Source organism: Typopeltis vanoorti, chromosome 4 (genome assembly GCF_054136105.1).
Source record: "Typopeltis vanoorti isolate ZY-2024b chromosome 4, IOZ_Tvanoo_1.0, whole genome shotgun sequence".
Classification (NCBI taxonomy): Eukaryota; Metazoa; Arthropoda; class Arachnida; order Uropygi; family Thelyphonidae; genus Typopeltis; species Typopeltis vanoorti.
The window spans coordinates 71,527,126-71,539,855 of NC_143552.1; the positions used below are offsets into that span (position 1 = coordinate 71,527,126).

Genomic DNA, 12,730 nt, shown 5'->3' on the forward strand with positions numbered 1-12,730 from the left:
CGAGATAAAAGATTCCTCTCTTTTTTCTAGTTTCAGTTGAGGACACAAGATTTGCTCTTCAGTTGAAAGATTTGGTTTGAATTCCATCTAGGAAACACAAGAAAATTGTGTCTAGATTTTCAACAGAAATCCATAGTCAGTCATATGAATATGGTAAGATTTTTCCTCCTGGAAACGTGAGTTTTTCATCCTTATAGGATTGCTTATACCAATCGCAAGAATATGTGCACTTAACTCATGCAATGTCTAATCTCATATTTAAGTTTTAATTGTTTTTTTATGACCAAAGAGCTTTCTATAAATTAAAGATGCCAAGAGATTATATATTCTTGGTTTAATTCTTTGTCCAAGTGTCAGCAAACAAAGTTTGAGCGTATGACATATTTTCATGACTGGGCTACTGGTATAGAGGCTAATGGCTTCACACCAGTTGCTTTATTATCTCATAATGCAAAGCACTCATCCATTTAGGGTGTGTTCAATGCTATGCATTATGGAATTTGTTTGCTTACACTTGAACAATGGATTAAACCAAGAATATGTAATTTCTTGGCATCTTTAATTTATAGTTTAAGCAAGTGAAAAACTTTCAACATCTATCTCTGATCCAGAATAATTTAATAATAAGGTCACCTGTTCACTGCTTGTATATGGGAACTATATGACTTCTGCATTACTTCAACCTCGGTATCCCTTCTGGGTCTGGCCCCCCACTGATGAGACCTGTAATGTTGGGAAGCCAGGTTTAAAACAGTAAAAGTTGAGAGACTTCCAATGGGTTATATAGAGAACAGTAATGAGATTCCTATGCAGACATTCTCGAAATTGGGTAAAATCAGTAACATTAGAAAGGGTATATCAGGTGAAGATCCAAACTGCTTTTCTGGTGAGGTCACCTTCATAATGGATATGAAGATGCTTGTACCAAATTTTATAAAATATATACACGTTTACACAAGAATATTATTTAATTTGCCAAATATTTCAGTCTGAATATTATAGACCATCTTCAGTGGCTACATAGGAATAGTTTTAAAAAACAAGGTGGAATACGAACAATTGATCAGCCACAAATAGAATGAGCCGCATGATGTCATATCTCTAAGTATTAAAAGAGTAAAAATTTTTTTATCAGAGTAATGATTAAATTAAAGATATTAATTCAGAAATTCATGTAATAATCTTAAATAATATTAGACTAATATGGGGGGGGGGGGAATTAATGTGTTATCCTGATTAAACTTTCCCAAATTTTTGATACAGATATACAGTCATTATGATTCAAGTTAGGACGTTGAAGTAAGGCCTCCACACTTTCTTTAAATAAACATTCAAATTTATAGCCACATCTGTGTAGGAGGCGAGTCTTGGACCAAAGGATGTTGTGGCTTGTTTCTATTCCGTGCTGAGCTAATCCAGATTTCTCGGGTTTGTTGTGTTGAATGGATGATTGATGCTCTTGAATTCTTTTTTCTATAGAGCGTCCAGTTTGTCCAAAGCAGCAAAGATTACGGTTACACGGAACTTGATACACACCAGGTAGAGATATAGTTGAACGCTTATCTTTAGAAGAAGGAAAATGGGTGGATAATTTGTTAATAGGTGGCTGTTAAATCATATTTCTTCAGAATTCTTGAAATTGGTTCTGAAATCCTGGAAATATAAGGAATTGGAACTCACGTATTGAATCTTGCTGTTTTCTGTTGGATTGTAAGAATGGAAAAGATGTTGTGTACTCTTTTCGGAGAAGCCATTTAGTTTCATATGATATTTGATAGTCGAAAGTTCTTTCTATAATAAATGAGAAGTTGAGCAATTAGTTTTGGCTCGTTGGATTAAACATTTTATGATTCCTATTTTTTGACAAGGATGATGGGCAGATTCTTTGAGAATATAACGACCTGTGAAAGTTGGTTTTCTGTAAACTGTTGTAAGAATACCTGAAGGTGAATGGATGAGGAGGACGTCTAAAATGATAACTCGTTGTCTTTTTCAATCTCCATGGTAAACTTTATACGAGGACGTAAGGAATTGATACTGCTTAAAAAGGAAGGTAAGGAGTCAATGTTGTGAGGCCATACAGCAAAGATGTCGTCTATACATCTAACCCAAAAGGATGGTTGAGGGAATATAGATGAGAACAGGACTTCTAGATGTTCCAAATAAAAGTTGGCTAGAGCAGGAGAGAGAGAGAGAGAGTGGACTTCCCATGGCTGTTACTTCCACTTAGTTGTAAAATTTGTTTTGAAGAAGCAAAGTTTAAGAAGGCTTCTCTCTTAAATGGTTTAATTTTTTTAAGAGATGTAAAAACAGTCATTTGTAAGTTTCACTAAATTATTATTAATAAATTAGATTCGGTGTGCTTCTTCTTGTTCTGCTTTCTCGCAAACAGGATTGATACTCACTTGTGAAATTACATCAGAAATATGGTGTACCATTCACCATACTTATTTGTCTTGTGCATATGAAGAAAAATACAGATAGTCCCTGATTTATGCAAATTCAGACTTAAACAAAATATTGTATCATAAAAGGACTAGAAAATGGTGAATTATAAAAATTTTACTTAACTACCTCACATTATTTGCATGCCATCTAACAATAGTCTTCAATAAGGCAGATCGCCCATGTGGCATATGTGTGTACTTTTATCATTCTCACTTTCAATATGGACGTAATTATATTTTTAGTACTTTAGTTCTGCATATTTTTAGTGTTTGTATGCTCTACACTTTTAACATTTAATTGGATTCTAATGCCTCATGATTCTTAAAAGTCCAAAGAGAAATAGATGACATATTAGTTTGTTATGGAGAGATTTATGAACAGAAGAAACAAGCCATATTCAGTCAGCTCTTGATAATTTCATAAGAAAGGTCAAACAACCAAATTAAAGATTTGTTATCTTTTTTCTATTTTCTCATTCTATTTATACCGTCTCATTCTATTTATACTGTATTATATTATTTAGCATTAGTAATTACATATTGAAATTCAATTTTTGTGTGAATTCTCTGACTGACACTACTAGAAATAATGTTTAAAACATATTAATGCACTGCTGCATATGTGTACTGTAAACATGTAAGCAATAGAGTGTGATTAAATCATGTTATGTAAAGTTTGCAAACTGCCAGTATTTATACAATTTGCAATCCAAAAAAGTATTTCGCTTCCAACTGATAAGGTTGTAATCAACCTATCCCTCATACTTTCAGAAGTTTCCATTTTCAGAAATGGTTTCAACTTTGTAGTTTACTCTTTGCTATATTCCAAATGTAGACACATTGTGCAGTGTAGGAAAAGCCGTTTGTCATTTTTTCATTTGTCGTTGTTTTCATAAATTTAAAACTGTTACTTTACTCCTTTCTTCTTCAACACCCAGTCTTAATATTATGAGTTCAGTAAAGTTGCAATTCTTATTATAAATGCCACTGATTGCAATTCCAAAATATCTCAATTTTGGAAAAATTACAAGTCTAAAATTTTTAAATCTCCCATGCTTTTCAAGCATGGGAGATGCCTACATAAATCTTGACCCAAGATGCTACCTGGAAAACACATGAGAAAACAAATGTATTTACTTCAGAACATGCCTAAGTGGCCACCTGATTTGGTATCAAAACCCGTCTCTTCACCCCATAATTCAAACACTGGTTTTTCTCTGATCCACAGAATAACATTCTGTTAAGACCAATCGTGGATAGTATCAGCTCTCTGACTTATTTATTATCTAAACCAATGTTTCCAAAATTTCAGTGCCCATTTTTAAAAATTTATTAACGTGCATCCCCTCTCAAATAATAGCAATTTAGGAAGAAGTTATACATTCAAAAAATTATAATTATAAAGTTTTATTTTTTTCACATTAGCATTATAATGATGTTTCACACTCATTACTTTTATTACAAATATTTCATCCTGATGCATCAATATGTTCTTACTTATAGTAACGACACTAATTTTCATTTCCTTAACTCTTTTGTACTGTATATTTCTAAAACCTGTTTTTAACCAGTCAGTGATCTATGTTAGTGTTTAAGAAATACAAAAGAGTAATATTAATGGTAGCTAAATATTTTTAATATTAATTATTATTAAATTATACTTCAAGATTTGTTAATAACCAACAACACAACTATAAAAAAGTAGGAGTATTATTTTTACTTGTATAATGTGTACAGATGCACACTGTTGAGGAAACAATCACTGAGAACTGTTACAAATTTCAGATAAGAATTGAAATTTAGCTGAGAGTTCTGATTGCATGGTTTGAACTATGTGAATTAAACTTTTAATGCACAGAATTGGAAGCATGTGATGGAAGGCAATTATTGTGCAATAAGAATCAATACATTCCAAAAGACACATTTTGTTAAAACTTCCTTTAGATTTTTTATTGTTTTTTAGTTATTGAAAAATTAATTTTCAATAACTAAAAGACCTCCACATAGCCTTTAAAGGAATGCAGAGAACCGATCAAGGCTTCTGAACCTAAAATCCAGTCCTCACCTTCTCGTGGTGCACCCTCTTAGGTATCTACCTGAATACTGAATGAACGAGGATGGGCTGGCAATTTGGGATTTAGCCGACCAAACTGTATTCCTATTGGCTTAAACCAAAATAAAAAAAATTATGGTACAACATGGCAGAATTTCACGCCGGCTGGAGCATTGCCCGATTAAACAAGATCCCTGTTGTTTTCGCCAGGGAACCAGGGCAAACAGTTGAAAAGTCACCTACTGGAACAAATCCTAAAACCCACACCAAATCAACATCACCAGAGTTCAAGATCGGTACTATCAACATAAGAAACCTGAATGACAAAGAAATGGAGCTAGCTGAGGAATTGGATAAGTACCAGATCGACATAATAGGGGTGACTAAAACTAAAAAGGCAAAAACTGGTAAGATCTTTCTGTGCAATAAACACAAAATGTTATATTCACTATGATAAAGAGCCAAGAGGCTATTTTTTCGGCGGCATAAATAAAGTTAAGGGGATAATAAATCCTTCATTATTTTAAAGTTGGATACAAAACTCGGAAATCGAAATCTAAGAGTTTCATGCCGAAGAACTATCGGCGAGTCCAAGTGTAAGTCAATACCTGGATGGTGCAACTCGGAGCAAAGGTGGAGAAAGATCCATCACTATCCTTAATATTTTCTCATAATGTAAAACACAGCTCCTAGGAGATGTATTACAGTTTTACATTATGAGGAGAGGTCACTACCCAGACCGTTTTCGACCTTTATTGAGGTCTCATCAGTGAGTAGGTAGACCTGGATAATACCAAGGTTTAAGTGAACCGAACTTACACATACCACTACTAATGAATTGCCAGACCGGTGTACCCATATATTATTATTACTAGGATAAAGAGCCAAGAGGCTATTTTTCCGGCAGCGTAAATTAAGTTAAGGGGATAATAAATCCCTCATTATTTCAAACTTGGATACGAAACTCAGAAATCGAAATCTAAGAGTTTCATGCTGAAGAACTATCGGCGAGTCCAAGTGTAAGTCAATACCTGGGTGTTGCAACTCGGAGCAGAGGTGGAGAACGCTCCATCACTATCCTTAATATTTTCTCATAATGTAAAACACAGCTCCTAGGAGATGTATTACAGTTTTACATTATGAGGAGAGGTCACTACCCAGACCATTTTTGACCTTTATTGAGGTCTCATCAGTGAGTAGGTAGACCTGGATAATACCAAGGTTTAAGTGAACCGAGCTTACACATACCCCTACTAACGAATTGCCAGACCGGTGTACCCATATATTATTATTACTAGGATAAAGAGCCAAGAGGCTATTTTTCCGGCGGCGTAAATTAAGTTAAGGGGATAATAAACCCCCCATTATTTTAAAGCCGGATACGAAACTCGGAGATCGAAATCTAAGAGTTTCACATTATGAAAAACGTTTTACATTATGAGAAAATAATAAGGATAGTGATTGAGCTTGTTCCACCTTTGATCCGAGTTGCCCTAGTGTTGTACCATCCAGGTGTTGACTTACGCTTGGACTTGCCGATAGTTCTTCGTCATGAAACTCTTAGATTTCGATCTCCGAGTTTCGTACCCGGCTTTAAAATTATGAGGATAATTTATTATCCCCTTAACTTAATTTATGCCACCGGAAAAATAGCCTCTTGGCTCTTTGTTGTAGTAATAATAATATATGGGTACACTGGTCTGGCAATTCGTTAGTACGGGTATATGTAAGTTCGGTTCACTTAAACCTTGGTATTATCTAGGTCTACCTACTCACTGATGAGACCTCAATAAAGATCGAAACTGGTCTGGGTAGTGACCTCTCCTCATAATGTAAAACAAGAATACATCTTCTAGGAGCTGCGTTTTACATTATGAGAAAATATTAAGGATAGTGATGGAGCTTTCTCCACCTTTGCTCGAAGTTGCCCTAGTGTTGTACCACCCAGGTGTTGACTTACGCTTGGACTCGCCGATAGTTCTTCGGCATGAAACTCTTGGATTTCGATCTCAGAGTTTCATATCCAACTTTAAAATAATGAGGGATTTATTATATACCTTAACTTAATGTTATATTCAGGCAATGACAATCAAGGAAAAGAAGATATAACCATAGTATTCAACACTAAATACGAGGCTAATCTTCTTGAATGGCAGGCAGTCTCAAGTAGAGTGAAGTGGGCAAATATGAGAATGGGGAACTGGACAATGAGACTTATTTGTGCCTATGGTCCCACAAAAGGTTCTACTAAGATAAAATTGGAGGAATTTTTTGAGGCTTTAGAGAAAGCAACTGACACAATGAAAAAGGAAAAGTTGGTCCTTGTTTGGGATCTAAATAGCAGAGTAGGAAATGATTGTGAGACATACAAAAATATGTTCGGAAAATTTGGAGAAAAGAGTAAAGCTAATAATAATGACAAATGCCTGTTGGATTTCTGCTCAGGACATGGACTGGTTATTACTAACAGAATGTTCCAACATAAAATGTGCACAGATTTATATGGAAAGAAGAGGCAAGGAATAAGAAAAGTCTCATTGACTATATTATTGTTGATAGTGATGTTTTTCTCCCTGGTGCAGGACACCAGAGTGTACAGAGGATTTGAAATTGGAAGTGATCACCATTTTAGTCTTGAGCAGGATAAAATTGAATTTCATATTGAAAAGAATAATATGATTTTAAAGTGAATAAAAGTTGAGCAGCTCTCAGATTTGAACTGCAGACTAAAATACACAAACATTATGAAAGAAAAAAATGAAAGAGTTTGAGAACAGGAACCAAATCTTGGAAATTCAGTGGCAAACCCTAAGGAAAACACTGATTGATTCAGCCAGAGAGGCTGAATCAATCAGTGAGGTTGTCTGCAAGGATAGAAAAATCAGAGCTCCATAGTGGACCCAGGAAGTTAAAGGGGCAGTGAAGGAAAAGAAGAAAGCATATCAAAAGTTCTTGTCAAATAAGTCAGCTTGTGCTCTTAGAGAATACAGAGACAAATGTAAGAAAGCTAAACACTGTGTAAAACTAGCTAAACAAAAGTCATGGAAGACTTTGGTAAGAACATAGAAAATAAATATCAAGAAGGTGGTAAGATATTCTGGAGGTTGTTAAAGAAGCTAAGAAATGGAGGAAAGAAAAGGAATTAGAGATGATAAAGGTGACATGAAAATGGGAGAAAAAGATATCCTTGAAGTAGGGAGTAATTACCTCGAAAAATTGCTAAATGAAACAAGCAGTGATGACAGTACAGTTGTAAAAAATATTGACCAGGCATGCAATCAGGAATACATATCCATACTTGAAGTAGAAAAAGCGATCAAAAGCCTGAAATGTGGAAAGACAGCAGGAGTAGACGACATTCGACCAGAAATGCTGAAGTATGGTGGTATAAAAGTCTTACAGTGGCTGCACTGCATATTTCAGAGGGACGAATTCCCCGACGATTGGAATAGAGCTCTCATAGTACCATATACAAAAAGGGAAATAAAACTGAATGTGTGAATTACAGAGGTATTTCTCTACTGAGTGTTCCTGGTAAGATATATGCAACTATACTTGAGAAATGGTTGAGAAGGATTGTGGAAGAGAAGCTTGGTGAAGAACAAGCTGGATTCAGGCCAAATAGAGGCTGTCAGGATCGTATCTTCACTTTACAACAGATAATTGAGAAATCATGGAAATATAACAAAGATCTGTATTTGAGTTTTGTAGATCTGGAAAAGGTATATGACAAGGTGCCAAGAGAGAGAGAGAGAGAGAGAGAAGCTGTTCGAAACGCTACAGTTATATGGTATCAATGGTGCATTATATCAAGCAATCTTTATTTGAGTTGTAAGTCCGCAGTTAGAATTGAAGGAAGTACAGGAAGGTGGTTTAATGTTAAATCTGGTGTCAGACAAGGATGTACTTTATCCACTCTGTTATTCATTATCTATATGGATCACATTATGAAGGAACGTGGTATTAAACCTAATATCAAAATGGGATATGTTAATATCAGCTCTTTGCTTTATGCAGATGATGTTATACTGCTTAATAAATCCATACAAGTCTGCAAGATTCCCTGACCAAATTTAATAACTGTGGTGTAATAGATTTAATATCAAGGTCAGCAGTAACAAGAAAAAGACAATGAAAATAGACAGATGCATTGAAAATATGAACTGCATTGTGAATGGAGAACCTATTAAACAAGTAAAACACTTCAGCTACTTAGTCACGATTTTTAGTGAAGATGATAAATTAAATATGGAAATAGACAACAGAATCAACAAAGCTGGTATGGTAGGAAGTCAACTGAATAAATTTATATGGAATAAGAGAGAAATTAGCCAAAAACTAAATTAGCTATATACAAGACAGTATTCAAGCCAATTTTAACTTATTTATCTGAGAGCTGGGTCAGAAGTAAAGCACTTGACAAAAGACTAGAGACCACAGATATGAGAGTCCTGAGAAAGATAAGGGACATGAACAGATAGCATCAATGGCAATATCATATTAAAGATGAGGATATTACGAAAGAACTTGACATTGTCAGCATCCAGGAAAGTGTTAGCTGAGCTAATCTCAGGTGGTATGGTCACTTAAACAGAATGGGTGAGGAAAGATTAGCAAAACAAGTGTTCTCTGCCAGGTTGGCAGGAAAAAAACACTTTCCTTTTTACTGTATCAATCCACCTATATCTTCGTCCTCCTCTGGAGGATGAAGATATAGGTGGATTGATACAGTAAAAAGTGCCTTAGAAGATAGAAATATAAGATCTGATAATGCTGGAGTCTTGACAGGTAACAGACTGATTTGGAGGAAAATTGTAGATAGGAAGTTAGTAATGATGTAAATTTTTCATGTAGTACTATCATATTCAAATTCCTGATATAAACCCTTGAGGGTTTATATCAAGAATTTGAAGATGATGATGAAAAATTAATTATAGACTAGAGCTGCATTTATCTGTGACAGTATGGCGACCAAATATAAAAAAGAAAAAAATAATAATAATAATCATAATTAAAAAAAAGTGCTATGTACCAGCTATAGACCTTTGCATACCTCCAGGGGTACTCATACCACACTTTGTGAAACACTGTAGATCATCTTTCTTGTCTGTTGTGAAATTAAAATTTTTTATATCAAAAATAAGTTCATTTTATCCAGAAGTTGTTAAATGTTTCTCTTTTTGCTGTTTTTACTGACATTCCAGTTGATGAGGTATTAGACCTAATTAAAGATCTTTGCCTCCAGTCTAGCTTCTGTTAGTGAAACAGTGGTTTTTTTATAGACAAGTCTGGATTAGCATTGGATAGTCCCTAATCTCTGCCATTTCCCAGTCTATGCCTGGGAAACTTTGTGACATTTCCTGGCTCCACTGGAGATATGTAGATGGTATTTTCATCCTCTGGAATATGACTTTTCCATCTTCTAGCAGTTTCTCCTTTCTCTTTATTCAATTTACACATGTAAATTTCACATTAGAGTCGAATTACGAAAATAAACTTCCCTTTGTAGATATGATTATAATCAGAAAGAAACCAAATAAATTGCGTTTCTTTAGAAGTTTTTAGCAAGTCTACTCATACTGGTTACTGTCTTCATGCTTCATCCTTTCATTATCCTTCTCAAAAACCTTAATCCACACACACTTAAGAACCAGCCAATTTTTATCATAATTAAAGAAGACAAATTTAATGAGGAACTTGAAACCCTTTCCATTAAGAACCAAAATTTTGGTTCTTAATGGATATTCCAAAAATGCAGTTATCAAGATATTATTTTCAGATAATCCTCCCCTCGAAAACTTTTGGTCATTTTTTAATATAATTTGTCTGTCAAGATCACTGCTCTTCTCAAAGAACACAACATTTCAGTAGCCTTCAAACTAATATACAAACCATTCATAGCCTCTAAGATCTCCAAAGCAGTATTCTCCTTCTAGAAGCATTCAGGTGTTTATAGGATACCATGTTCCAATGGTCTGTACATAGGCTAGCCAGAGTTTTTGTGGTGAGAAAGAAAGAAAGAACATGCTGATTTGGAGCACAAAAGGAGAGAACAGGCTCGGCTAGATCACCATACTTCAACTACAAACCACATTGTTGACTGGAATGCATCTATCATCCCCTATTTAGAAGAAAACTTTTTTCTAGGAAAATCAAGGAACCTATGGCAGTAATTCATTTATATAGCTTCTTTAAGAAACCAAAGATTTATTCTAAATGATGGAAATTGCTGATCAGATCTCTTGATATATCTACTTTGACTTCTCCCATGTTACCTACAAATACTATAAAGAGACCAATGACACTTGTCACACATCAAAGTTATATTTAATTTGTGTTGAATTATACCCTTGTAATGATTCATGTAACTTCTTTATTTTTTTTTTAACATCAACTGCTTTCTTCATTTCTTACATAAAAAGGGAATACTGTTCCAAAGAGAGGTAGATGGAATAAAAGAAGAGGACGGAAAGATGGTACAATAAGTTTGGAGCACCTGTATTCAAATGTTCTCACGTGATTAAAGGAAAGGAATTGATGTGACCAGTTTGGTTGAGTAGCTCCATGAAAATACATATAAAAAAAAAAAAAAAGACAATGTAAAAACCAAACATCTGTGAGAAAGTGGTTAATGATTAGAAAGTGACTGAAAGGGAGTCTGTGAAGGTGGGGGGGGGGGGCTCACCTATTAAGCAGATTGTTCTCTTCTGTATATCATCAAGAATTCTTAGGGTGGCTTTAGGTGCACCACCTTAAATGTGAAAATATTCCAAGGTTGGTCGGATCTGAGACTTATCAAGTGTCATGAGTTGAGCAGAGAAGTAATGTTTTAAAGGGAGAAGAACAAGTTTTTTAGAAGCTAAAGAAGTCGTGCACCCTCTGTCCAAAATGAAACCGAACTTTTGATAGAAAATAAAACACAGACCAATTATAATTATTCAAATCATTTATTTCAATCAATATACTCTCCCTCAGCTTCGATACAGTGTTTGGCATGGTCAATTAATTCGTTAAATGAATTTTTTATATTTGTTTTTGGGATACTGTTGAGGGTTGTGGTTACTGCCGCGTGAACGTTTTCAATGGTGTTATATCGCTTTCCTTTCATCGGCAAATGAAGTCAGCGGAAGAGAGAAAGGAGTCACAGGGTGCTAAATCAGGTGAATACGGTGAGTGATCCAACACACAAACTTGGTTTTTGCTCAAAAACTTTCTCACGATGTTCGAACGATGAGATTGTAGTGCATTATCGTGCAAAAGTGACCAGCTGCCTGCATCACAATATTCATGCCGTGCGTGATGAATTCTCGCTATCAATCGCTTCAAAACTTCGAGATAAACTCACCATTGACTGTTTGGCCAGCCGGAATGAATTTTTTGTGGATAATGCCCTTGAAATCATAGAAACAAATCAGCATTGTCTTTACTTTTGATTTCTTCAAGTGACTTTTTTTTTGGATGCTCCTCTTCTGGTGGTCTCCACTCAGCACTCTGGTGGTTTGTTTTGGGCTCTTACTCAAAACACCATGTTTTGTCACCAGTAACGATCGTTTCAAGGAAGTTTGAGTCCTCGAAACGATTTTAATGAGCAGTTTTAATGAGGTGTTACAGATTCGGTTTACAAAGGCCCAAACTCTTGGCCAAAATGTTGTGCACAGTTGATTTTGAAATCCTCAATTCATCTTCAATCAATCTCATGGACGATTTCCAGTTTTCTTTGATGAAATCATGCACTTTTTGGATGTTCACTTCGCTCAGTCCAGTTTTTGGTCGGCCCGGCTTTTCGTTGTCATCAAGCATCTCATGACCACTTTGAAATCGCTTAAACCACTTGTAAACTTGAGTACGGGATGAGCATTCATCACTGTATGGTTTTTGAAGCGTTTGATGCATTTTGGTAAAACGTTTACCAAATTTAACACAAAAATCAATTGCAGTCTCTGTTTGAAACTCATTTTCTGTCACTTTGACACTTTGTCACTCTTGGCACTATAACTCAGCATCTAATGAAAAAATGTCATAAACAGTTGACACAACACTAAAGAAGATTGCCGCTTTCAACAACAAAATGATACAACAGGTGGTGCCACTAGTTCTTCTATTTTCGAGAAGTTCGGCTTTTTGGACAGAGGGTGTATGTAATATTTTTGTACCAGGATAAACTGGATGTGACAGTCAGCCCAAGAAGAGAAAGCTGATCTTGAAAGGAAATTGGAACATTATCAAAAGT

At 35.1% G+C, this 12,730-nt stretch overlaps 1 protein-coding gene across 2 annotated transcripts in view; it reads left to right on the forward strand.

Moving 5' to 3' along the window:
• LOC150107400 (kelch-like protein 5) overlaps positions 1-12,730 on the forward strand; it is a 270,095-nt gene that overhangs the window by 172,493 nt on the left and 84,872 nt on the right. The gene's annotated exons all lie outside the window — the stretch shown is intronic.